Here is a 27,619-nt window from a genome sequence, read left to right as displayed (position 1 = left end):
ATATTTCCAGGATTAAAGCCATTCAATTCATGAAGTATTTGATCAGTTAGAGATGTAGAGTCCCTAATATCCATTTTTCCTTTTTGAATATCCTGGATGTGATGATGTAATTCCATAAAACCCAGGCTATTATTATTGCTCTGCCAAAAACCCATTAGATGATTTTTAACCTTTTCCCCAGTCTCACTGGGAAGCTTGTGTGGGCCATCATCCTTGAGCTGCATGTGGACCACCATGCATTGAGCCTAGTGGATAGGAATGTCTGGTGTCTGTGAATGACCAGTGCATATTTCCTTTGGTTTAACTGCCCTGACACACTGTGAATTTTCTTTTTTTTTTTTTTTAACATTTTTTAGTTGTTGATGGACCTTTGTTTTATTTACTGGTATGTGTTGCTGAGAATCGAATCCAGTGCATCACACATGCCAGGCAAACGCTCTGCCACTGAGCTACAATCCCAACCCCACATTGTGAATTTTCTCTCCCTCTCTGCCATGTCCCACACAGCACCCAAGAAGGGTCTGACCTGCGAAGATGCCAATCAACCTGCTGACTGCAAGACATCACAAAGCAAGACTCCACCTTTGAAACTTTATCCATGCCTTTGATGTACCCCCTGAAATCATTGGGGCCATCTTTCCTTTGTCTAGTTGCAACTCTTTTTTTTTAAGAGAGAATTTTTTTAATATTTATTTTTTAGTTATTGGTGGACACAACATCTTTGTATGTGGTGCTGAGGATGGAACCCGGGCTGCATGCATGTCAGGCGAGCGCACTACCTACCGCTTGAGCCACATCCCCAGCCCCATAGTTCCAACTCTTATGTGGACTGGATCTATCAGGGGCTTCATTTTTTTAAAAAAGTTTTTTTTTGGGGGCTGGGGATTTGGCTCAAGCGGTAGGGCACTCGCCTGGCATGCGTGTGGCCCGGGTTCGATCCTCAGCACCACATACAAAGATGTTGTGTCCGCCGAAAACTAAAAAATAAATATTAAAAAAAAAAAAAAGTTTAAAAAAAAAAAAAATAAAAAAAAATAAAAAAGTTTTTTTTTTCTAATTTGTTATATATGACAGAAAAATGTATTTCAATTCATATTCCACATATAGAGCACAATTTTTCATATCTCTGCTTGTATACAAAGTATATTCACACCATTCATATCTTCATACATGTCTTAGGGTAATGATTTCCATCTCATTCCACCATATTTCCTATCCCCAGGCCCCCTCCCTTTCCTTTGCCCTATCTAGAGTTCATCTAATCCTCCCTTGCTCCCCCTCCCAACTCCACTATGAATCAGTCTCCTTATATCAGAGAAAATATTTGACATTTGTTTTCTTGGGGGATTGGCTAACTTCATTTAGCATTCTATTCTCTAACTCCATCCATTTACCTGCAAGTGCCATTATTTTATTCTCTTATTGCTGAGTAATATTCCATTGTGTATATATGCCACATTTTCTTTATTCTTTCATGTACTGAAGGGCATCTAGGTTGGTTCCACAGTTTAGCTCTTGTGAATTGTGCAGCAATAAACATTGATATCAGGGGCTCCACTTTTGTAAATACATTTCTGACTCTGTCTTTTGTTCTTCACTAATTATTTTAGACTTTTAAGTTCTCAGGTGGCTTACACCCTTCTGAACAAGAAGAACTCCCTAATGAGATGCTGGCTATTGTTCCCTATAGGAACATTATATTTGGCTGCAGTAACACAGACATATTTCTAGTCAGCATGGCATTTAAGCCTTTATTTAAACTTGAGCGCGCATAGCTCATTACTGATATTTATGACAGTAGCTTCCAAGGCATTCAATTTAGTTTCACTCTTTCTATCAGTATTTATCTGATAATGGAGGGCTTTGGAAGTATTTTGAGCCAAATTATTGAGAAAATTTGCATATTGAATGTTCTGAGATAGAGCCACTGACCTTGTTACAGTAAAAGCTGTAAATGAGATTAAAGCAGCCACTCCAAGAATTAGGAGACCAAGAGCTCCTTTAGGTCTGGTTAACTGAACATGGATCTGTTGTAGAACTTGAACACCAGCATCAGCATACCATGGTTCTGAAATGTTGACTGGTAGTAAGACAAAGGAGGGTTGGTGAAGGATTAACATCTCTATTAAATCTATTGATGTAATTAGTTAGATTGCATCTTTTACAGGCTATAAGTATATCTATATTATTCTTAAGTCTTACATTTCCAGTAATTAAAGCATAAGGAAATTCAACACAGGTTCAAAAGCCATAGCAGGGACCCTCTTTGCAATTCCTGCCAACAAAGTCAGGAAGAGGGCCATCTGTATAGTGTAGACACTGCAATTAAACACCAGAGATCTTTTTGAATAATGCCTTTGCTGAAGGTTAGAATATTATCAACAAAACATCCAGGGGTCATGGCATCCTTACATAGTTATCTTTTATCAATTATTGAAGACCAGTCCAAAATATATCCACTATTTTTAGAAACTATCTGTACTGACTGGCAAGACATTTACACATTCCATCCATTAAGGAAATGTGCCAAATTTTTACATAAATATAATTATATAGATATATATATATATATATATATATATTAGTTGTAGATGGACACAATATCTTTAGTTTATATATATATGTGGTGCTGAGTTTTAAATCCAGTGCCTCATGCATGCAAGGCAAGTGATCTACCACTGAGCTACAACCCCAGTCCCAAAATGTGCCAAATTCTATTGCAGAATGATTAGAGCAATAAGGTAGTGGTAGTTTTGTTCTGTTGAAATGACTGGCTTTTTATGAGAAAGTCCATATAGTCCACATATATATGGACTATATGGACTGTCTCATAAAAATCTGGGAAATAGGTCCAATAAATTTCTCCATAGACCCCACTTACCTGACAACTCAATAGATCTATCATGGTCATAAACATTGTGGTTGGAAACTTAATTTCTCCTTGTTGTTGAATCATCTGCTCAGCTTTTGCATCAGATTCTTCAGTTATTTCCATGATGGTAGTTTGAGAGTTTGGTCCCTCAGGGTCTTTTTCATTATTTTCCTCCTTACTAGCTTCCTGTTCCTGCTGGGAGTCAGGGTTGACATCTCTGGATCTATCTTTAGTGATTTGAACCTTGGCTCCATGTCCTCCATATATGATGGTACCCAAATAACACCTTATGGTAACTTCTGGGAAAAACCAATCATGACCTATACCCCACATTATCACTGGATCTGATCCTTTCCACTGTCCTGTTGTAAATCTTTTCATCAAACTAGGCCCAAAAAACCTACGGCAGTAATGCAACCTTCAGTGAATGAACAATGATTAAGGTTATTTTGTGGAGTCTTATTTCCCCACCTTTTGCTTTTGTAATTGTGGTTTAATAGATAAATTCAATAGGTTTAGCACCTCCAACCTTCTATGCATTATCACTATTAAATAAAACTTATAAATCAATATAACATGCCGTCCTCAGTTATCAATGATGAGGACTGGGTCATAACATTGCCCTCTATACAAAAACAAAACCTCCCCGCAGGAACCAAGAAACGCTCACGTAGAGAAAACTCCCATTACACTCTTCAGTGGAGCCTTAGCCCCTGCTTTGGCCGTGCTTTTTAGAAGGACGGGAACCCAATGGTGCCCCTGCGAGAATACATTAAGACTTTTGCCGCAGGCCAGCTGAAAACAGGAACGAAAAAGAAACAAATGCTGCGTCCCTCCTAAATGTAGCAAACTGAAAACATAAAAAAAGAAACACACTATGGCAGTTTCCAACCCAGCCGCCGAGAACACCACAACCATACAAGTAAAGACAATCTTATTTTAGACTCACGAATTTATCCCCCGAGGGGGGTGCACCGTTCCTGGAAGTACTGCAATACCAGGTCGATGCGTGGAGTGGACGGAGCAAGCTCCTATTCCATCTCCCTGCTCCAAAAATCCATTTAATATATTGTCCTCGGATAGAGGACGTATCAGATATTAAACTGATAAGAACAGATACTACACTTGATCTTAGCCAAAAGGCCGAGAAGCGATAACGGGTTGATGACCGGCACCCGTTCCACTCGTCGCGCCACACATCTTCAGCTCACGGTGAGAACCGTCACGCTCAATTAAAGACTCACCCTCACGCGAGTGTGACTGTGCATAAAGGATTCAACTTGGAAAACATAAAAATGTTGTCAGATTATTGCTATTCGGGGGGAAACTTTCACCTTTTTCTTTGCTCCCATAGCTCCCAGGAGAAAGAGACACTGTAAATTTGCATGTCCCGCCCCACACAAGCGGTGCCGGGCCTTCGGTGCCCGCCCTCTCGCCTTGAAATAGAACACCGCCTCTAAAACAATTTGCTAGAAAGCTCTTCCGGCCTCATTGCCCCGGAACCAGGATTTTCCTCCTGGACGAGGAAGACGCAAACAACTCTACGAGGTTTTTCTTCCCAGCATTCTTCTTTGTTTTTAATCTTTCAGTATTTTCTTTTTTTAAGAGATGAAGTCAACTTTCTGGAGGTTGAGGTGTCGGTCTCCAGAATGTAGTCCCCGGAGGAACGCACGCTCTCGCGGCCTCAAGGGGTGGACAGAGTCTTGGCAAAGGGGGCCCTCGGAGGATCTACGCCGTTAGCGGAGCTAAGTCCGCGGCTTCTAGGGCAGGAGGGGAGGAGCCTGGAAAGGCAGAGGAAACCGCTGGTTCAGACGCCGGTTCAACGACCGGCGTGGGACCCCCGAGTAGCTGGGGCGGGGTCACCAAGAGGAGACCCGGTGGGAGAGGGCGTGGCGAGCAGGTCGGGCGGGGACTTGTGGGCTCTCCTACTGGGGAGAAAGCGAGAGGCTCTGAGCGTGGGCCGCGGCGCGAGAGGGAGGTACCACGACTTAATACTTCTGACTGGCCCGACGCGGGGGCGAGTGCAGAGAAGCGGAAAGGCCGGTGAGGAAAGGGGGATTGCGTTCTCCCAGGAAAGAGATAGTGAGCGCTTGGGCCCGGGGTTGTGGCAGTGCAGGGGGTGCGCAGTGGCCAGATTCTGGTTGTATTTTGAAAGTAGAGCCGCCGGCATTTGCGGACAATCGGGGAACATATGGGTGTGAAAGAGAAGAGTGGACGGTGACTCCAGCGGTTCTGGCCAGAGCTACTGGAAGGAAGGACACGGTTGTCATATTCTGAGTTGGGCGAGGACCAAGTTTGTCGAGGAGGCTGGAGGTGGAGGCGGAGCGAGGTGCGTGTTGCCCTGTTTGCAGCTCAGTTTAGGAGAGCACAAGCTAGAGATGGCGCCCCAGAGAGTCAAGAGGAGGTGGCAGGTAGGCAGCTGGGTGTACCAGGCTGGACTGCAGCCTGGAGCTATTTTGAGGACTGTCAGCAGAGAAGTGAGGACCCTCGGCCAGGAGTTGGGAGGAGCTCCCCAAGGGAGAGGGTGTCCATCCGGCACAAGTAGAAGGGCGGAGCCGAGGCATGAGCCCACAGTCAAGGACATTAGAAGGACAGGCAGAAGGAAAATCTGGAGAGCAAGGTGTTCTGGAAACCAAGCCCAGAAGGTATTTCAAGAACGAGGGACCGCCCAACCCAGTAGAGAGCTGCTGAAGGATTCCGGTGAGGTGGGGGGATTGGAGATGGACCTTGAGGAGAGCAGTGCACAAGAGACTGACTGGGGCAGGTTCAAAAGAGGGCAAGATCCAAACCCAGGGTCATTCTACAGAATAAGTATCCTGCAGTCTTCAAAGAAAGTGCCGGTTGTGAAAGACGGCGCAAAGGCAGAAGGGCACGGAACGAGAATTGGCAACTAAATGCAGCAAGGGATTCCAGACTGGGTCCTGGGCCCGGAAAACAAATCTCTCTAAAGGACGCTTTGGGATAGCTGGAGAAATCTGAACTTGGGAGTGTAGCTTATAGTATGGTGTTCATGTCAAACTTCCAGATGGCCATGTTCCCAGGAAACACACACTTAAGTTTATCTGGGGGGTGAAGGGACATTGCATGTGCAACCTACAAGTGGTTCAATAAAGAAAAATATATGGGTGGGTGTGTGTGCGTGGGTGTGTGTTTGGGGGGAGAATATTATAAAAGGAGAGAGTTATAAAGCAAAATGTGGCCCTGTTGACGGTTGGCAGACCTGGGTAAAGGGTACGGAGAAATTCTCTGTATAACTCTTGTAACTTCCGTGTGTGTGTGTGTGTTTTGAATGGGAGATTGAACGGGGGCGGGGCGGGTCGCTTTACCAATGAGCCATATCCCCAGCCCTTTGTTGAGACAGGGTTTCACTGAGTTACTTAGAGCCTCGCTCAAATGCTGAGAATGACCTGGAACTTGCTGTCCTCCTGCCTCAGCTTCCTGAGCCGCTGGGATTACAGGAATGCGCCACCACACCCCGCCAAGTGTGAAGTTATTTTAAGATTATTTCAATAATGTAGAGAGAGGATGAGAGGAAAGTTGGGAGGGAAAAATATAGACGACTGTTTGTGTTATGGGCCAGGCTACATGGGAATGACCAAACAGACTTCATTTTACTCTGAGACTCATGTCATATAAGAAATGCTTGTCCCATGGGAAAGCCCCGCCCTCTGTACCCATCAACAGTTAGTTTAGCATGTTTGGCAACACAAAATGGCAATTCCTATACAATGTAAAATTTTTCTCTCTTTGGTTCCCATTTTGCTTGGACAATGTACCCTCTCAGAGAATGATTGCTCAGCCGTTAGTAACCATTCTTTAACTTGTACTCAACTAGGGTGGTTTTGACCCACTTCCCCTTCTCCTTATGATTTTGGATCCCATGACATTTGTTTGTGGTTTTGAATCATAGCAACAGCCACTTATGATTAATATGGTTTTGGACTATAAAAGGTGTACTCAAACCCCAGGAGGGGGTCGAAGGGTGTGGACTTGCAGCCTGGCCCTTGGCCTGCCAGCTGGTGGGTCCGGACTGCCGGCTGGTGAATACAGATGGTTCCGTCTCCTGCTTTTCGGTGATTTATTGCAACCTCGCCATAACATTTGGAGGAATTTTCCTGCAAAAAGAGAAATGGGGTGGTAGCTAGAGGGTGAAGTAGGTAGAGTTTATGTTAAGGAGGAAAGAAATAATACAACTTACATCCTGGTGGAAGAAGTCCAATCCAGAAGCGAATATCGATGAGGAGGGAGAAGAGAGTAGGAGAGAGTTGCCAGTGGCAAGGAGGGGTGCCCAGGTGCAGGGCAGGCCTTTGCCAGGAGCTGTGGCGGCTCATCTGCAGCACCTGGGGGTGGGAGTGGGGTCACAGATTTAAGAGGTGGGTGGATACGTCCTGGGAACTCCTGGAAGCCTCCTGATTGTATCTGCAGGATTTCCTCCTTGGGAAGCAAGGTAGTCAGTCAGCTGAGAGGGGGGCAGGTTGGAGAGGAAAGTAAGAAACAGATGTCTGGAAAAGTGGAAGATGAATGGAGTAGGGAAGAAGAAGATGAGTTAGCTGCTCTGCTCTGAGGGCAAAGTTACTCACCCCTTCTTCAACCTCCAGGGTGCGCGGGATCCAGGGTTATAGTTGTTCTTTGTTGTGGATTGAATGTTGATGTCCTGCCCCCAGCCCCAACACCCATTCCTGTGTAAAGGCCTAAACCCCCACTGGGGCTGTGTTTGGATCTGGGGCCTCTGTGTAAGAAAGCGATTAAGGATAAATGAGGTCATAAGGGTGGGACCCTCATCCAGTAGGATTCCTGTGTTTATATGACATCACAGGAAAGGGGCAAGGGAGCTGAGAAAATATGCAAAGAAATTAATCCAGGTAAATGGAGATGGAGGGAGCCTGGGGGCAGGGGAAGGGGAGGCAGAGGAAGAATAGTGAAAGGTGGCAACTGGAAGGTGGTTAGAGAGTGTCATACTAGAAGTGGACAAGGTTTATAGCAGTTGTTAAGGACAAGATCCAGAGCCAGACCACGGGAGTGGTTGGCAGGGGTAGGCCCAACGTCCAGCAAAGGTGTTGGAGAGATATTTGATAGACAAAAAATAGGAAAGAGTGGCTCTGGCCTGATCAAGGAGCAACAGTAGGCAGGTACCTGGGATAGGCTCGAGTGGTTGCTGAACAGGGAAATGGAGGAACACGGGCTCAGGAGCCCAATCGCCCCTCAAAAGAAAGAAAAGAAGAGCGGAAAAAGCAAAGAAGCAAGAAACGCACAGAGAAGAAAATAAGCAGTAAAGAGAATAAACAAAAGGGAAGACAGACCTAGAAAGGCAAAGTTCACTTAAACTGCTTTTGAACACTTCATGGGTGAGGAGTACACCGTTCCTGGAAGTACTGCAATACCAGGTCGATGCGTGGAGTGGACGGAGCAAGCTCCTATTCCAACTCCCTACTCCAAAAATCCATTTAATATACTGTCCTCAGATAGAGGACGTATCAGATATTAAACTGATAAGAACAGATACTACACTTGATCTTAGCCAAAAGGCCGAGAAGCGATGCTGTCCCACTCGCCCCTCGCCCTCACCGTCCTCCGCTGGCTCACTTTTAACTCGCGGTGAGCACCACGATGCCTACTCCTACTCTCTTTTTCCTGGTGTCTCCTTGGGCATCCCATCGGGCCTACTGGACCTTCGTGAAGGTTCCCGATTGGCCCCTTAGATCGAGGAATTTTAGCTGCCCTTGGCGGCTCTGGCGTTCAGGGGCGGGGGCGCCCTCCAATACTTTGCATGTCCCCGCCCCCTCACCGGAAAGGCGTGGCTACCGTGGGTCCCTTCCACCTGGCGACCGCTTCCAGGTCTCCAGGCAGCCCAGGGCGGGCTCTGCTCCCACTTCCAGACATACCGAGACCAGAGAGGACCAGCGACTGCCGCTGACTCCGAGTCCAAGTCGGAGCCAGGAGCTCCGGAAAGCCAGAACTCGGTTTTGTTCCACGCACCTACTTCACACTCAATCAGTAACTCTTCAGTGAATGAGATCGTGCCTCCCACACGCTCGGCCAAACCCCGACAAATCGAGCTTGGGATGGCTCCTTCTCAGTACTTCCCTGCTTCTTCAGGCCATCTGCCCAATGATTCGCGTCCCCGTGTGCTTTCATCCCGAGAAGGGGACGTCGCGGCTCCCCTTCACTGGAATGGAACGCTTCCCGCCTCAAATGATTGACCTTTCGGTTTTCTCCTTGTGATTCACTCCCGTGGAGTTTGCTCAGATCCACGTGCACTCAATGCTGGGCCCTGGTCGCGCTGTGTGCAGAGGTTGGCCGGATGTCCTTGTGCTTTTAATGAAAGCGCACCGCGGTGTCCTGGTGATCCCGACCACCCTCGCTGCACCTGAACCTTGAATTTCTAGGGGATCCAGAACGTGGAGGGAGTTCTCAGGCAGCGCCACTCGCTCCAGCCTGGTCCTCAACACCTCAAACTTGGGATTGCTTGCTTTGGGGCGGTCTGGGCCGGGGATGGGGGCAGGTGGAAAACAGTCTAAGGCAATAGATACTTTTTTTTTTTTTTTTGGTACTGGAGACTCAATTCACGACCCTTAGCCACTGAGCCACATACCCACCCCACCCCACCCCCTTTAAAAAAATTATTTTCTAGTTGTACACAATAACTTTATTTTGTTTATTTATTTTTATGTCGTGGGAGGCCAACCTTACACGTGACTGAGTTACACTCCCCGACTGGGTGCTGAGGCGCTCAGTCACAGAAATGTGGCACCCTTCTTGGATGCGAGGGTCGGTGTCTTGTGCATGGGTGTGTCTTGCTACAGCCCCATGGGTGAAGCTATGCTCACCTGTTCCTTTGTAATAGAACCCCTTGCCCTGTTAAGGATAGAATCTTCCATGGAAGTGCCTTGTGTGTGTCCCCTTCTCTTACTGTGCCCTTGGGTGTGGCCTACCCAGGTGTCAGTCAACCTACTGACAGTGGACATCATGAAGATACTCAGCCCCCTGAAACCTGACCCCTTGCCTCATTTGAATAGCTTCTCCTCAATAAAAGGGGTCAGCGCGTGCTCTCGCTCTCTCTCTTTCTGCGGACCCTTAAGGTCAGAGGAGCCGTCACAGCAACCCCAAAGAAAAAGGTATTTGTGTCTCTTGTGTGGTTATTTCGTGCAGCCCAGTTAGCCCAGTTTAACTAGAGTGACCCCAGAGCCTTTTAGTCGCGAGAACAGAAATCCAGCATTATGTGGTGCTGAGGATCGAACCCAGTGAGCGCTCTACTACTGAGCCACAACCCCAACCCCCTCCCCATCCCTTTTTTATTTTTAGACAGGATCTTGCTAAGTTGCTGAGGCTGACTCCCAACTTGCAATTCTCCTGACTCAGCCTCCCGAGTCGCTGAGATTACAGGCGTGCTCCATCACACCCTGCTACGTGGCTTATTTTTAAAATGACATGTCTGTCTTTTTCCTCCTTTTTTTCCTCTTCTGCTTAACTCTCTCCTTCCCTAACAGTAGGGAAAACAATATTAGACCAGGACGCAAAGAAAAGACCACTGACTCCAATTAAAATCAAATTAAAGCAAGCATATTATTTCCACCCTCGGGGCTGTCTCTCCCAACAAAAACTGAGGGAACAAGACAGCACTGCAGGTTTCTTGCAGCCCAGTTTTATAGCCCAGAAAGTTACACAAAGCGGGTGCGGGTGGGGGGTTATGGATAACAAAACTCTGAGGAGCATAACACAAAGGCTAGTTTACATTTTTGCTGGCTCGACATCAGAATTTATGAAGGTCATTAGAGCCTCAGAGAGGGTCGTTATCTGGTCAGGGAAGGCCAAGATTTATGAGGCCTCACTAAAGTTCTAGAGAGGGCTGCTATCTGGTCAGAGAGAACCAGGCATGGGTGAGTTCAAGGCACAGGCACGGGCAGGCCTTCCAAGCAAGTTCAGAATTTGCAGTCATTTATAGTAAAGCTGACATTAGCCTTTCATGTCTTTGTGGCGGGATGGCTCCCAATTTTAAGAGGGAATCAGACTGGGTCTATCAACAAGACTAAAACATTTGCCCTGTTCCAGGCCAAGCTCACTTCACTGCCCTCACTGCCGCCTGGAACAGTGTCACTGCCCACAATAAAATAAAAACAAACAGGGGCTGAGGTTGTGGCTCAGTGCTAGAGCACTTGCCTTGCACATGTGAGGCGCTGGGTTCGATCCTCAGCACCACATAAAATAAATAAATAAGGAAGTAAAACAAAGGTAATGTGTCCGTGTTCAACTAGAAAATTGCAACAACAACAAGCTCCTAATCTGGAAAGTGGAGCGACGATTTTCTCGAGGACACCCGATGGACACCAATTGATTATATCGACAGATAATTTCTGGATCCCAGCCCTTGTATTCCTCTTTAAAAAGTCCAGTGTTCCCCCTGGCAGAGACAGTCATAGCCTCTGGGGATGAGCGTCCCCGTGTTTCTCCTTTGCTAGCTAAATTAAGAAAACTTTTTCCTTTTTCTCAAAACTTTGTCCTCCTTATTGAACTGGCAACGGAGACAAGGGCGGAGCTTTCAGTATCACTATGATCCTCTTGGGTCCTGGGCTGACCGCACTGGTTCAGGGCCCAACAGCCAGAGGTGACAGGACTCCTACCCTCTGAGTGTTCACTGTCAAGTAGGGGTCCTGGGGATGGATAATCCTTCGCCAGCCGTTTCTGGAGGTGTCAAGCAGTAGAGAAATCTACTAAGGGGCGGGCAGGCCCTCAGAGTACACAGGAGGCCGAGTGATAAGGCTCCCCATCTTTTTTCCGAGCCAATGGATTTGCCCGGGAAGACACGGCTGAACCGCAGAGCTAGGGTCCGGGTGGCACCCCAACCCGACTTGGGGACCCCGGCCACCGCCCCCGTTTCCAACTGAACACACCCACACCATTGTTAATCCCCAGCCACCCGACTCGCCCAGGGCCTGCACTTGGTGCTGGGAGTAGAGATGGGCCAGAGGCTGTTCCTGCCCCACTCTGGCGGCCTCCTCGGGTCCAGGACTCCACCGCGCGACCAGCATGCTGGTTTCATACAAGAGGTCCCTAGCATAGAAGTTAACTAGTGAGATCAAAATAAACACACAAGACTCAATTACCTTTTTCTTTGACCAGGTCCCAGACGGCCCTCCCTCTGGCTCTCGCCTCGAACCACCCGGTGGGGCAGCAAGGCTTACTCAGGACTAGCAGGAGACAGAGCGAGCGAGCACACCAGGGAGTGGCCTTTTATTGGGGAACAAGAAATTCAGGGGAAAATTCCATCCAATGAAGGTCAAGGGGGGCAGCATTCCAAGGTCAGGGTCAGTGATTGGTCTCAGGGTCAATGGTCAGTCACACCCCCACACGGACAGGCTCTCGCACCTGGAGAGGGTGGGGATTAGTCACAGTTTGGCCAGAACGGCTCACACCCAATCAGGGAGGTGCCCAATCACGTGGGAGAATGGCTTCCCACACAGGACCCGGACCGGACACCTCCCCCAGTGGGCCAGAACACCAGGATCAGATGAGGAGGGGGACCTGGAGAGATGAACTTGTTGGAGACCTAGTGGCATACGGGAACAGGAGGCCGGTGGTGGAATCTAGAATCTAGAAGGCCTTCTGGAAGGCCCCAGGAGCGGTTGAAGACCGGTCCAGATTTCCAGCGGGGGGGCACGTTCAGGTGATAGGGAAATCTGGGCAGTGGGGTTTGACAAAAGAGCCTGGGCAAAGATCCAGAGGTGTACAGCACAGGGCGACCAGGGACCGAGGAACCGGTTTTGGACCCCACGATTGGTCCAGCCCCCTGGGAGGGTACCCATCTGGGTAGAGGCCGGTCCCTGAAACCCTTACTCTGCCTGCGCACCTCCTTACTGTAGTGCTTCCCCCACATATCCATCTCCTCAGAGACTATTCCTGTCCCAGACTCAGCACGCTGGTGGGCTTCTCCCCGCAAGTCACGTGCCCACCTCCACCTTGCCCACACCCAACACCACAGCCCCGGTCTGGAGCCTTCCTCCTTAGATGGGAGGCAGTTCCCTTTGGGAACCATCTTCCCGAGAAGCCAAGCGCTGTTGGTCTCCAATCAAACCCAGTGTTTGTTAGCTGTTCAACCTCAAAGGCAGGATCACAGATAGTCCTTTTTCATCTACAGGGTGCCCATGGATGGCAGCTTTTCACCCCCATTTCAGGAGAGAACAACTTGCCGCCTGGAATGAAGAGTCTGACTCCCGGGCTGAGGATATAGCCCAGCGGTAGGGCGCTTGCGTAAAGGAGCAAGGCCTTGGGTCCCATACCCTAGCAGCAAAAGAAGAGGAAGAGGAACCTGTGTTCTGTTGTTGTTTCCTTTCTCAGTAGGAGGAGCACATAGCAGCTGTTCAGTATTTTTTGTTTCTTGTATTTCGAGAGTCTCGCTTAGTTGCATAGGCTCTTGCTAAATTGCTGAGGTTGGCCTCGAACTTTTGATTCTTCTACCTCAGCCTCCTGAGTCACTGGGATTACACGTGTGGGTCGCCATGCGTGGCTATCCACTAAATATTTCTTGAAGGACTAAACCCTTCGAATGCTACCTTGCTATTTAGGAGTATGTGTCCCTGCTCTCCTCCTCAACCCCAGGTGTTTTCTCTTAGTAATTGTCCATCCACTGCACCCAGCCTGCCCCTCTGCAGTTTGTCTGCAAACCTCCACTTATCCCTGGAGTTGAATCCAATCTCACCCCACATTGGGGTGGTCCCTGTACCTATCTATCACCACAGCCCCACTTCAATCTTGACAAAGCAGCCTCACCATCTTGTACAAGAATCAGGAATATAATTTTTCTTTAACGTTGGAAGTAATAAAACTTCTGAGGGCACTGAGTGACATCTTTGTTGTCACTCAGTCACCACAATCTAGTGTAATTCCCAGGTGCGGGCAATACACAAGTGAGTTGAATAGCCCGTGACTTTGGCCAGGGTCCAGGTGGATCTGCTTGGATTGATCTGTTACTTTACCACCGAGTCACATCCCCAGCCCTTTACTTTTCATTCTGAGAGGTTCTCACCAAGTTGCTTAGGACCTCGCTTAATTGGTGAGGGGACACACTTCATTAGGATAGACCTGCGTAAGAGAATGGCAAACTCAAACCAGGAAACGCTAGGACTAGAAGTAAGTGAGACCGAAAGGACCACAATTCCTCCTGAAACCCTTTGTTTGGACTGGAGTAAGAGAAAAGAGACACAAGGACTTTAAGAATCCTCAAGACTGAAGAGAAAAATACCAAACTAGACACACGTGAAAACACTTCGGAGAAGAATGTTCGAACGCACGCCCTAGCACCTGACAGCAAGACAACCAAACAGAAGAATAAAAGAAAAGGACACTGGCAAGAAACACACAGCCAGTTTGAGTCTAACATTAAAACCAGACGTCAAGATCCCCGAGAGGGGTGCACCGTTCCTGGAGGTACTGCAATACCAGGTCGATGCGTGGAGTGGACGGAGCAAGCTCCTATTCCAACTCCCAAGCTCCAAAAGTCCACTTAATACATTGTCCTCGGATAGAGGACGTATCAGATATTAAACTGATAAGAACAGATACTACACTTGATCTTAGCCAAAAGGCCGAGAAGCGATACCGTACCACTCGCCCCTCGCCCTCACCGCCCTCCGCTCGCCCACTTTCTACTCGCGGTGAGCGCCGCCACGCCTACTCCCACTCTCTTTTTCTCTTGTCTCCTTCAGGCTCGCACGGCGCTCCACTGGGCCCGCGTGCAGTTTCACTATTGGCCTCACCTGGAACAAGGAATTTTAACAGTCCTTCCCGGCTCCGGCGTTCCGGGGCTGTGGAGTCCTCCCCTGCTTTGCATGCGCCTGCGCTGCCCCTTACCCGGGGAGGCATGGCTGCCCCGTGACTTCCTCTCTGGCGCCCACCCACTGACAAAATCAGAACCCGGGGGGACTGGGACTGAGCGGTTAGAGGGGGCTGAATGTCGGAAGGAGTTGTTGGCTGTGAGCGGGCCCAATTTTCCCCGAGGACGCCATTGAGAGACATTCGCAAAAGACGCCCAGGCTGTATGTTTTGGTATTGTTGTTTTTATAATTTCAGTCCTTTGAGATATTCTTGATGATTTCTTTTCATTTATTTACTTATTTTTATGTGGTGCCGAGGATCAAACCCGGGGCCTCGCGCGTGCTAGGCGAGCCACAACCCCAGCCCTGACTGTATGGTTTTAATTTGTTCTTTGCCAGAGGAGAGGAAGACCAGCTTCGGACCTGACCCGTCTGGAGAGGCTTGTTCTGAGTCAGGGCGGTCCGGAGGTCCTCTCTGCAAGGGGGAAGGCTGCGAGCTCTTTCCGGTGGGGCGAGCCCCGCAGGGCAGAGGGAGGGGATTCCCCCCAGCTGCAGAACCGGTTTCTATTGGCGCTTGTACAAATCAACGCTGTTTCCTTTCCCCCTGGTTCTCACCTGGTCGCTGGGCTACATCCCCAGCTCTTTTGTGTGTGTGTGTGTGTGTGTGTGTGTGTGTGTGTGCGTGCGTGTGCCTTTAGTACCGGGAATTGAATGAGTTCACTCGCTCGACCACTGAGCCACACCCCCCAGACCTATTTTTCTATTTTATTTAGAGATAGGTTCTCACTGAGTTGCTTCTTAATCGCAGGGAGAAAGCCGTTTGGGTGTCGCCTCCTCCAGGACGTCTTCCTTAAGGAAGGGCCCTTCCTCACCACACTCAAATGTAATCGGCATCCATCCTGTACATTTGATTGCACCCTGTTATTTTACGGCAGGCACACCGTTCGCCCGCCGTTTGGAGCCATTCCTCATCTCCCCCACCGAAACATGAGGCCCTAGAGGGCCGTGGCCCTCACGGGTACTAGTCCTGTCAACGCCAGCAGTTGAGAGTGCTCAGCTAACCTTTGTAGAGGAACGAAGCCGTGGGAGAGGACGTGATGGACACCAGGGAATGAACCAGAGAAGACACTTGGAGGAGGCTACAAGCTGTATAGGGGCTAAGGCCGGACACCTGAGTAGGGATGCTCTGGGGAAGTGGGGATCAGGCCCCCGGGAAAGGCTGGGGTAAAGTTTCTCTCTGCGGCAGAGTCGGCATTTGCCTTTCCCATCCATTCTCTTTGCCTACAGCACTTCAGTTTCTTTGGTTTGATCGCAGAAAAGCAAGAGGCTATCATGGGTGTAGGACTGACGCTCAGTCAGTCATTTTCCCCCTGCCAGGCGGAAAGCCTGATGAATAGCCAGGACCAACAGAAACTGAGCGCTCTCTGTGTACTGCATCTTTCAGTCCGCTCCACCGTGAGGTGGGTGTTATTGTCCAGGGCCGAGTTTAGACTGAGCCAAGTCTTCTAGGATAACATTTTAAGGGAGTGCCCCTCTAAAAACTTTCCAGTAATGGAGATAAATAATATTTTAGTGCAATGTATCTTACCCATCAAGAAGATCAAAATATGCATCTTGATTACCAAGGCTTTTTTTTGGGGGGGGGGGGGTTTGTTTCTTTGCTCAAGGCCCCTGTCTGGCTCCTTTCACTCCACCCTGGTCCCCGCCTTGTTATCATCACCTCCATTCTCCTGACCGGTGCTGAATGGCAACCATGGGCCACATGGAGCCCTGGAAAGGTGGTTCCTTGTAGTTCAGTGGTGCTGTGAGTGTAAAATACAGTGTTCAAATGTGGAACATCTCGTTTGTGATTTTACATCTGTGTGGTGTTCAAGCGAGGTTTTGGATTTATCAAGGTAAATAGATATTATTTCAAGATACTAAACTTGATTTCCCCTCTTTTTTTTTTCCTTTCAAAACCACTATGTCCCCAGCCTTTTGATCCATGCTTTTAGATACTGCCTTGACCTGAGGAAGATTTGGCTCACAGGTAGGTTACTTGTGCACACCCTGTGCTTCACTGCTAGGACAGCAGACCCAGACTCAATGGTACCTGGGTCACGGTTGGGGCAGTTGAGATATGTGAAATGAAACCTGTTCTAAGGTGCTTGGTTTTGGGCTGGGGATGTGGCTGAAGCGGTAGCCCAATTGCCTGGCATGCGCGGGGGGGGGTGGGGGGGTGCTGGGTTCGATCCTCAGCACCACATAAAATTAAAGTCCACTGAGGTACTTGCTTGCATTTTTTGTGTTGTGATGCTATTTGTTGAATGTAATAATTAGGTATTTGTGAATATATTGCTGTAGGGCTGGGGATGTAGCTCAGTGGTAGTGTGCTTGTCTAGCATGCACAAGGCCCTGGGTTCCATCCCCAGTACCACCCCCCCCCAAAAAAAAATGAATATATTTCTGTAATTCCCGACAACATCCAAAAAATAAAATCATCCTAAATTGAACACAAAGAACGTGCCTCCTCGATAATTTAATATTACACACACGGCTCATGTATCTCTAGCAGGCAGCACTGTCTTAGGCTGAGAAATTAGCTCAGAGAGCCTAAACAATTGACCAATGTCACACAGCTAATATGCAGCAAGGTCACACAATTTGAACCCAAGCTTCTTTTAATTACATGGGGTGGGGTGTCTTCATGTTTTTTTGATCTCTTTTTCTTTTTTTACACGGGGGATTGACCTAGGGTACTGTACCACTGAGCCACATCCCCAGCCCTTTTTATTTTTTATTTTGAGACAGGGTCCTGCTAAGTTGCTGATGCTGGACTGAACTTGCAAACATTTCTGCCTCAACCTCCCAAGTTGCTGGGATTACAGGCTTGTGCCGCTGCACCCGGTATCTTCGTTTTTTAACTGTATAGTGGGGGTGATGATGACACTTCTCTAAGTAGGCTACTTTTGAAGCTATGGGGGAAATAGGAGCGCATACGCATCTCTTAGTGTACACCGGAGAAAGCCACTTCTCATCTGTAAAATAGGAATAATGTCCACTTTACAGTGCTGTGCACAACCTGCCCCCGCCCATCGTGGGCATTCTACTTCATGTCCCGCTTTGCCTGGCTTTCTTTGTTTCATGCCATTCGTTATCTTTTGTAATGTACATAGAAAATGTGCGGATGGGGATGATGTAGCTAAGTGGTAGAGTGCTTGCCCAGCATGAGTGAGGCCCTTGGGTTTGGACCCCAGTACCTCTAAAAAGGTAAAAGACAATTCCCAAGATAGAAATATAGACACATGGCTGTATAGCATATTCGCAAATATACTGGTATGACTGGGTGATTGTTTTCTTTTATTTTTGGCTGAGATTTCCTTTGATCCTGTATTCTTAGCCCCTAGGACAGAGCCTGACATGACTTGGCATATAATGGCTATTTGCTGAAGGAATATGTGAGGGTCAAATGAGGCGATGTATATAATGTGCTCAGCCACACCTCACGGGACTCTGTGGGCTTCCCCCATCCCATGATTCCTGGTTAGTTCTGTGTGCATCAGGCTGCCTTCTGCTCACTGATTTGGTTTTCCTGACAAGGGGGTGTGCGGCATTGTAGGCATGAGGGTGCAGGTCGTTGGAAACTAAGGTCTTTGCAAACTAAGGACTCCACTTTCTGGTTCGTGATCAGCCGTGAGGTTTAACATGATTGTCCCATGTGTGCACAGACCAGATCACCTCAAGAGATGGCAACAGAAGCACATGATGTTAGGGAGGCTTCCTCTGGGTGCCTGTGACCCCTCAGTGCTGCAGCACCAGGCTAGAGATTTGGGAATTTCTGTTGCAGGACACCGACTCCAAGGGCACAGTGAAAACTGAGAAGCTGTGCGTGTTGCCCCGGTCTCACCAGCAGGCACGATATCACATTTTTGGAAAATTGCCAATCCCTGAGGGGAAAATTTGCCTTTCAGTGGAGTTTTTATTTAATTTTATATATCTGCTTTAGAACCTCTTCTTCTTTCCTGTGAACTTTCCATGCTTGGCCCTTGCCAATTTTATTCCTCCTAATGTGTGTGTTTTGTCGTTTATTATTATCTCTAGGTGCTTTTTTTTAAAATTGTTGATAGATCTCTATTTATTTATACGGGATGCTGAGAATCGAACCCGGTGCCTCACACATGCCAGGCGAGTGCGCTACCACTGAGCCCCAGCCCCATAGGTGCTTTTGTTTGTTTGTTTGGTAGTGGAGAATGAAACCAGAGGCACTTTACCACTGAGACACATTCCCAGTCCTCCCCCTTCTTCAGACACTAAATGGCTTAGGGCCTCACTAAGTTGTTGAGGCTGGCCTCAGACCTATGATCTTCCTGCCTCAATCTCTAGAGTCTCTGGGCTTAGAGGTATGTTATACCACACCCATCTAGGAGCTATTCACATATTAGAAAGTTACATTCTTTTTCCATGTGCAAAATAATATTTGGCTCAGTGGTTAAGCATGCCTGGGTTCAATCCATGTTACAAAAAGAAAAAAAGCCACTGAAAACTTCAGCCTCTACCTTTGCCTTCCTTTTTTTTTTTTTTTTTTGATATTTAGTTGTCTATAGACCTTTATTTATTTATATAATGCGGTTTTGAGAATTGAACCAGTGCCTCACACATGCCAGGCAAGTGTGCTACTGCTGAGCCAGAGCCTCAGCGTTTATTCAGAAAGCAGGCAGCATCTGCTCATTTCCAGTAAAAAATCTCTCTCTCTCTCTCTCTCTTTTTCAATTCCCCGTACCTACCTGTACCTATCTATCACCACAGCCCCTTTGGAATATTTACAAACTGGCCTGGCCATCTTGTACAGGTATCAGGAATATAATTTTTCTTTCACATTGTAGGGAATAAAACTTTTGAGGGCACTGACGTCTTTGTCATCACCCAGTCACCGCAGTCCAGTGCAATTCCCAGGTACCAGCAATACACAACTGAGTTAAATAGCTCATGACCTTTGCCCAGGTTCCAGGTGGATCTTCTTGGACTCCTTTATTATTATTATTTGGTATTGGGGATTGAACACAGAGACACTTTACCACTGAGTCACATCCCCAGCCCTTTGCTTTTCATTTTGGGACAGGCTTTCACCGTGTTTCTTAAGGCCTTGTTCAGCCTTTCCTCATCCTCTGGTGTTGTCGGGTACCCCAGTGGGCTTCGTGGTTCAATTTAGCATAGACCTAACAAGCAGAATAGTAATTTGCTATGTGGGCCTTAAAAATCAAGAAACACTAGGACAATCCCTCCTGGAACGCACTGTAATAATCTGGGTGTGCCATAGAAAGGGGACCATGATGGTCCAACACAAAGCAGAAAGCCATAGATGTCAGAGTTCAGTAAGAGGCAGGAAAGACTAACTCCCTCTGCAGTTGCTAAGCAGTAAGGATTGCGAAAACAGCGGTTAAAAAAAAGTATACGAAAGAAAAGAAAAACTAAATCGACCCGTCTTAAGAAAATAACTCTTGAAAAAAATGCCTTTGGGACTGAGATCTGAGTGAAAAAAAGGGGAAAGTCGCTTAGGGCTCGCAGAAAAAAAACTAAAGTGAGTTAACCTAGTGGGGAAAGCATATACTCTGACCTTTAAAACAGCACATAAGTTCCCCCAAAGGGGTGCACCGTTCCTGGAAGTACTGCAATACCAGGTCGATGCGTGGAGTGGACGGAGCAAGCTCCTATTCCAACTCCCTGCTCCAAAAATCCATTTAATATATTGTCCTCGGATAGAGGACGTATCAGATATTAAACTGATAAGAACAGATACTACACTTGATCTTAGCCAAAAGGCCGAGAAGCGATACCGTACCACTCGCCCTTCGCCCTCACCACCCTCCGCTCGCCCACTTTCAACTCCCGGTGAGCGCCGCCACGCCTACTCCCACTCTCTTTATCTCGTGTCTCCTTCGGGCTCGCAAGGGGTCCACTGCCCCCGCGTGCAGATTCACCATTCGCCCCACCTGGAACTAGGAATTTTAACAGCCCGTCCGGGCTCCGGCATTCGGGGCTGAGCAGCCCTCCCCTACTTTGCATGCCCCGCCCCTTCCCCGGGGAGGCGTGGCTACCGCCAGGGACTTCCTCTCTCGCCCCCACCCACTGACAAAACTGAACTCTGGGGGTCGGGGGGACTGGGACTGGGCAGCTAGAGACAGCTGTGAGCGGGCCCAATTTTCCCAAGGACGCCGTTGGGAGACATTTACAAAAGACCCCCAGGCTGTATGTTTTGTTGTTGTTGTTTTATAATTGTTATTGTTGTTTTTATAATTCCAGTCCTTTAAGATATTCTTGATGATTTCTTTTTATTTATTTATTTATTTATATTTATATGGTGTCGAGGATCAAACCCAGGGCCTCGCGCGTGCTGGGCGAGCCACAACCCAGCCCTGACTGTATGGTTTTAATTTGTTCTTTGCCAGCGGAGCGGAAGACCAGCTTCGGACCTGACCGGTCTGGGAGAGGCTTGTTCTGAGTCAGGGCGATCCGGAGGTCCTCTCTGCAAGGGGGCAGGCTGGTGGCTGACAGCCGGAGAAGGCAGCAAGCTCTTCAGGTGGGGCGAGCCCCGCAGGTCAGAGGGAGGGATTCCCCCCAGCTGCAGAACCTTAGCCAGTTGGCGCTTGTAAAAATGATCGTCGTCCAGAGCTTAGTCCCCTTACAGCTGCCTCTGCCCGACGAGGTTTCCTTTCTCCCTGGTTCTCACGTGGTGGCTGGGCTACATCCTCAGCTCTTTTTTTTTTTAATCTTTTTTTTTTTTTGTACCAGGGATTGAACTCGGGGGCACTCGACCTCTGAGCCACATCCCCAGCCCTATTTTTGTAGTTTATTTAGAGACAGGGTCTCACTGAGTTGCTTAGTGCCTCCCTCAATTACTGATGCTGGCGCCACACTGGGATCCTCCTGGCTGGACTCCTGAGTTGCTGGTATTTCAGTCATGCGCTGTATTGCCCGGCTCAGTCCCTTTTTTTCCCCCTTTATTTTATTTTTATGTGGTGCTGAGAATCGAAACCAGTGCTTCACACATACTAGGCAAGCTACAACTGAGCTACAACCCCAGCTCCCAGTCACTTCTTAATGGCAGAGAGAACTCCGTTTGGGATTCTCCTCCTTTAGGACGCCTTCCATAAGAAGGGCTCTTTCACACACACACACACGAATATATTGCTATAATTACCACCAATATCGAAAAAAATCAAATCTTCCTTAATTGTACACAAAATCCGTGCCTTCTGGATAATTTAATATTACGCATATGACTCACTTATCTTTAGCAGGCTCACTTCATAGGCTAAGAAGTTAGTTCAGAAAACCTAAGCAATTGGTCAAGGTCACACAGCTAGTATGAAACACCATCAGAATTTGGTCCTATGTTTCTTTTAACTTCATGGGGTGGGGTGTCTTCAATTTTTGTTTTATTTGTGTGTGGGGATTGAATTAAGGGTGCTTCACCACTGAGCCACATCCAGAGCCCTTTTTAGTTTTTATTTTGAAACAGGGTCTTGCTAAGTTCCTGATGCTGCCCTGTACTGCGATCCTCCTGCCTCAGCCTCTGAAGTGGCTGGGATACAAGTGTGAACCACTGTGCCCAGGGTCTTTATTTTTTAAGACTGTATAGCGGGAATGATAACACTTCTCTAAGTAGGCTTCTTATGAAGCTACAAGGGGAAATGCAGAGTGTGTAGGAATTTGTTAAGTGCATGCCAGAGAAAGCCACTTCTCTTCTGCAAAATAGGAATAATATCCATCTTACAGAATCTCCCCCTGCCTGTCCTGGGCATTCTTACTTCTTGTCCTACCTTGCCTGGCTTTCTTTTTTTTTTCCATTCATCTTCCTCTATCATATAGGGTCTTGTGCATGCTAGGCAAATGCTCTACCTCTGAGCTAAATTGAGCCCATTTTTTATTTAATTTTAAAAAATGTTTATTTTTTAGTTGTAGTGGGACACATACCTTTATTTTATTGATTTTTATGTGGTGCTGAGGATCGAACACAGAGTCTCTCCCATGCTAGGCAAACACTCTATTGCTGAGCCACAACCCCAGCCCTAATTTTTATATTTGCTTAAGAACTGCTCTTGTGTGTGTGTGTGTGTGTGTGTGTATACTGTGTGTTTTGGGCCTTTGTGCATTTCCCTTCCTAAATGCAGTTTGTCTTTTATAATTATTTCTGGGAGATCTTTATATTTTAGAAAGATACTTTTTCTTTAGTATATATTGTAATTTTTTTTTCTTAATTTGGTACCTTCGTTATCCTGTGTGTTATTTTAAGTTTTTATTATGGAGATTTTTAAAAAATATTTTTTTGGTTATACATGGACACAATATCTTTATTTTGTTTATTTTTGTGTGGTGCTGAGGATTCAACCCAATGTCTCACAAGTGAGAGGCAAGTGTTCTGCCACTGAGCCACAACCCCAGCCCCTTATGGAGATTTTGGTGTGTGTGTGTGTTTTAGTGTAGTCAATTAATTATTGTTTTCTTTCATGTTTTCTGAAGTTTGAGACATCATTAAAAAACCTTCCGGTTAAAGTGAATTTTCTCAGTTTTTTTTCCCCTAGATTTTTTCTTTTTCCTATACTAGGGATTGATCTTAGGGCTTTGGGTATGCTAGTTCAGCTGTATACCAATAAGCTACTGCCTCAGCCCTATGGTTCCATTTTTTTTTTTTCACTTTGAATTTTTGACCCACTTGGTATTATCTTTGTGTTTTGAGATAGGACTGCAACTGTATGCTATCTCGATAATTACTCGGGTCTTGCAACAATATATAGACTGACTCCATGACTGCCCACATAATTTGTTGGGTCTGATTTAAAATGAAAATGAGAGTCCTTTTTAAAAAAAAAAAAAAGAAAGAAAAGAAAAACATGCCATTGCAAAGTAGGGTGACTATGGATAACAAAAATGTAGTATAGATTTCAAAAATCTAGAAGAAAAGATTTATTTTTTGGTGCTGGGGATTGAACCAAGTGGCATTTTACCACTGAGTAAAATACACAGTCTTTTTTATTATCTTGGGACAGTTGCTGAAGGTGATTGGCTGGCACATGGTGGGCACTCAATAATGAATGGCAGGCCCTTTTTTTTTTCCCTCAAGATACTAAGGATGGAACCGAGCCCATCTCAGCTGTGGGGGGAACTGATTCAAGAAGCTGGACATGTGGGTGCTGAGGGCCAAACATGGGGAGCTTGTTCTAGTTCTTAAAATAAGGGGGTCCGCTGGTGCCTTTATTTGAGCTTCACCACCCCCTAGGGGAGCTGTGTCATCAAGACCCAATTCCCTTTTCTCAGCAGTGGGGGCAGCAGAGAGCAGCAAAGGCAGTCCATGCCAGAAGGGCATTTATCCATTTTGTGCTTACCTGTCCCATGATAAAACCAAGGTCTAGAGAGAGAAAGTCAAGGACACCAGGTGGTGGACAGACCGAGGCTCAAAGCCCAGCCTTCCTGTTCAGAGCCACTAGATCAGGTGGCTACACTCCATGATGGTGTCTGGTTTTATCCCAAGATGAACATTCCCTGTACCCCCCACTTTCATATTTTTACATGTCAGAAAACAGGATGCATCTTATGTTTGATGCCCCAGAAAGCAGTGCTGCCATTCTGGGACAGAGTCTGTCTTCTTTGCTTTCTTAGGGGTACAGAAAACAATAATGCCTCTCACAATCCATGACATGTTAGACATTGTGAAATTTTATAATAAAAAAGTCTCCATTGAGTCCTGTGTTTGACAGATTTTTTTTTCTTTATTTTTTTTTTCTTTTTGGCCATACTGGGGATTAAACCCAGGGCTCACTCATGCTAGGCAAGCACTCTAGCATTGAGCTACATCCCCAACCCTTTTTATTTTATTTTGAAAGAAGTTCTCACAGAATTGCCCAGTCTGGTCTCAAACTTGAGACCTCAGTTTCTTGAGGAGCTAGGACTGCAGGCATGTTCCACTGCACCTGGCTCTCCATTGCAATATTTTTAGAGTTATTTTATATGAATATAAATGTGCTGTGAAGATAGATATCCAGTAATTAGCCTCTATTTCATCTATTGTATCTGGCGACTCTCATAAACCTATTGTTGCAAACAACAGCACTCCTTGGTGCTGGGAGAAGGGACCAGCAACTGTTTTACCAAAGGAGAAAAAGATCCAAAAAGGTTCAGCATCCCTCTGGGCCCAGAGCAGAGCTGTGAAGTCCCTATCAGCTGTTCATATTTGGATGCCCCACTATGAGAGCTGGTATTTCCAGGCATTCCTTGAGGTCAACAAATAACCTTCACAGGGAAGCCTCCAAGACTGTGGTCTGCCTAAGTCCCCTCAGCAAATATGTGACAGAGCCAGGATTGAATTTGAATCTGTTTAATACCAAAGTACAAGGTAACTCCACTACACAGCTAGGATTAACAGGTTCTTTGGAGCTGATCTGATACAAAGGTTGCTTTCCACCCTTCAATGAAGGTTAGTGGATTTTGTATTTTCTTTTATCTTGACTCAACACAGACATTTATGGAAGGGGGAGAGTGAGGAAGAAGAGACAAAGGAGTGAGGAAAAGTAATTTCAGAGACTTTGGAGGGAGAGAGGGTCAACAGAGGGCCAGTGGTTGCTGCTGGAAACCCCTCAGGAGAAGTAGGGGGGAAAAGCCAGAAAGAAAAATGAGGAGACTTCCCTGCAGAATTGTTCCTGGGGCCCACTGAGACTTCACACTAAGATGGGAAAGTGCCTTCTATCTGCTCAGGACCCTGGAGAGAAAGAAAGGAATTTAGCAGACTTACAGGTGTTTACCAGGAGCCTTGAGAAGAACAACCCCCCCACGCCACCAAGGCAGGGTGGGGGACCTGCCCAGTTGCCCTGGCAGTGGCCACATTGTGAGGTGGTTGTGGTTATAGGCAGTGCATTTGGGGTAGGAGGTGACAGAGGTGGTGGGGGCACTGTCCTGGGCTGCCTGCCCCCACCTCCTGTTGGGGCTTCCACCATCCCACCATCATGGGTAGTGCCTACCACTGGGAAGCCCGGCGCCGACAGATGGCTTTGGACCGGAGGAGGTGGCTAATGGCTGAGCAGCAGCAGCAGCAACAACAACAGCAGCAGCAAGAACAGGTACATGGGAAGGACCAGGTCCAGCAGGGTTCTCCATGGAGTAGGAAGAAAACGGGGAAGACAATCCCCTAGGGAGAAGGCTGCTATTTGGTGAATGTTGCTTACTGGGGTAGGAGGGAAGCAAGGTCATTTAGAATTCTCTCAGAGAAACTATGGTGGTGGTGGTGAGTTATCACCTTAGTTTTGCTGTTGTAGGCTGGTGGGTACAGGGATATTTGGCCTGGGAGGGTTTTTGTTTGTCTGTTTGGGACTGAGAATTAAACCCAGAGGTGCCTAACCATTGAGCTACATCCTCAGCCATATATATATATATATATATATATATATATATATATACTTTTTTTTTTTTTTGAGACAGAATCTCACTAACTTACTTAGGGCCTCAAAAAGTTGCTGATGCTGGCTTTGAACCTGCAATCCTCCTGCCTCAGCCTCCCAAGTCACTGGGACTACAGCATGTGCCACTGCGCCCAGCATGGCTGAAAGGTTTTGAAGCTGGGCTGTCTAATATAGTTGCCACCAGCATGTAGGCTATTGAGCTACTGCAATGTGGCTAGTGAGAATGAAGAGCTGAGTTTACTATTTTATATAAATTTGATTAATTTAAATATAAAATTTTTAGAACAAATATTCAACTTACATATTAGAAAAATTTTAGGAGTGTTTGGTGTAACTGAGATGTCTAAATCTACATTATCTTCTTCTTTTGTTTTAAATACTTTTTAGTTGTATATGGACACAATACCTTTATTTATTTATCTTTAATGTGGTGCTGAGGATTGAACTCAGGGCCTCACACATGCTAGGTGAGTGATCTACCACTGAGCCACAACACCAGCCCCCTAAATCTCCATTTTCTACTGTAAATTTTATGAAATTTAAAGAAGATCAGAAAGAAAAAAAAAGAAGTAATTAGAGATCAACAATTTTGGTGAAAATTTAGTGTTCAAATGAAGATGTGCTATTAAATATAAAAGGTGTACTGTGTTTTCAAGACTTGGTATCAAAACAAAGAACATAAGATATTAATTTTATTTTTTGGTACCAGAGATTGAATGCAGGGAGCTTAATTACTGAGACACATCCCTAGCCTTTTTATATTTTATTTGGAAACCAGGACTTGTTCAATTGCTTAGGTCTCGCTAAGTTTCTGACTTTGAACTCCTGATCTTCCTGTCTTGGCCTCCTGAGCTGGTGGGATGACAGGCATGTGCCACTGAATGTGGCTGAAATATTAGTATTTTCATATTGATCACAGGTTTGGGATGTATTTGGTTAAATAAAATATATTAAAATTAACAGTACATGGTGATATCCTCCTAATCCCAGTACTTGGGATACTGAGACACGTGGAGTGCAAGGTCAGGAACATCCTGGGTAATTCTGGCTGCAATCTCAAAAATTAAAGAAAGAAAAGAAAGAAAGAATAGGCCAGTAGATGTAGCTCAGTCTTAGAGACACCCTGGGTTCAATTCCCAGGACTGGGGTGGAGGAGGGATATATATATATATCTTTTTTTTTCCTTTTTCATCTGTTCCTCCTGATCTTGTGTGTGGCTACTAGAATTTGTTTTTATTGGACAGTGGTGGTTCAAATTAAGGACTTGGTATCTGGCGGTGGCAGTGGCGGTGGGGAATACCTGTAATCCCAATGGCTTGGGAGGCTGAAGCAGGAGGATGGTGAGTTCAAAGCCAGCCTCAGCAATTTAGCAAGGCCCTAAACAACTCAGAGAGACCCTGTCTTTAAATAAAATATAAAAATGGACTGGGGATGTGACTCAGTGGTTAAGCACCTCTGGGTTCAATTTCCTGTGTCCCCCCCACCCTACCACCCCCCAAAAAAAATCAAAG

The 27,619-nt window shown here is 46.7% G+C and overlaps 1 long non-coding RNA gene and 4 other non-coding genes across 5 annotated transcripts; 1 reads left to right on the top strand and 4 right to left on the bottom strand.

Annotated features, from left to right (window-relative positions):
• Nucleotides 1–3,836: 3,836 nt before the first annotated feature.
• LOC124080446 (U2 spliceosomal RNA) lies at nt 3,837–4,027 on the bottom strand. The gene has a single exon (XR_006847723.1). It is a non-coding gene; the product is annotated as a U2 spliceosomal RNA (small nuclear RNA).
• A 326-nt stretch (nt 4,028–4,353) lies between these two features.
• LOC124080443 (uncharacterized) lies at nt 4,354–5,997 on the top strand. Its single transcript, XR_006847721.2, has 2 exons — nt 4,354–5,201; nt 5,679–5,997. It is a non-coding gene; the product is annotated as an uncharacterized LOC124080443 (long non-coding RNA).
• A 2,222-nt stretch (nt 5,998–8,219) lies between these two features.
• LOC124080448 (U2 spliceosomal RNA) lies at nt 8,220–8,410 on the bottom strand. Its single transcript, XR_006847725.1, has one exon. It is a non-coding gene; the product is annotated as a U2 spliceosomal RNA (small nuclear RNA).
• A 5,861-nt stretch (nt 8,411–14,271) lies between these two features.
• Nucleotides 14,272–14,463, bottom strand: LOC124080449 (U2 spliceosomal RNA). The gene has a single exon (XR_006847726.1). It is a non-coding gene; the product is annotated as a U2 spliceosomal RNA (small nuclear RNA).
• A 5,836-nt stretch (nt 14,464–20,299) lies between these two features.
• LOC124080445 (U2 spliceosomal RNA) lies at nt 20,300–20,490 on the bottom strand. The gene has a single exon (XR_006847722.1). It is a non-coding gene; the product is annotated as a U2 spliceosomal RNA (small nuclear RNA).
• Between the last annotated feature and the right edge of the window lie 7,129 nt (nt 20,491–27,619).

This window comes from Marmota monax, unplaced genomic scaffold (assembly GCF_021218885.2).
Source record: "Marmota monax isolate L192 unplaced genomic scaffold, Marmota_monax_Labrador192_F-V1.1 WCK01_AAM20220418_F8-fsc00995, whole genome shotgun sequence".
NCBI classification, from domain to species: Eukaryota; Metazoa; Chordata; class Mammalia; order Rodentia; family Sciuridae; genus Marmota; species Marmota monax.
This window is presented reverse-complemented; position numbering and strand designations above follow the sequence as displayed.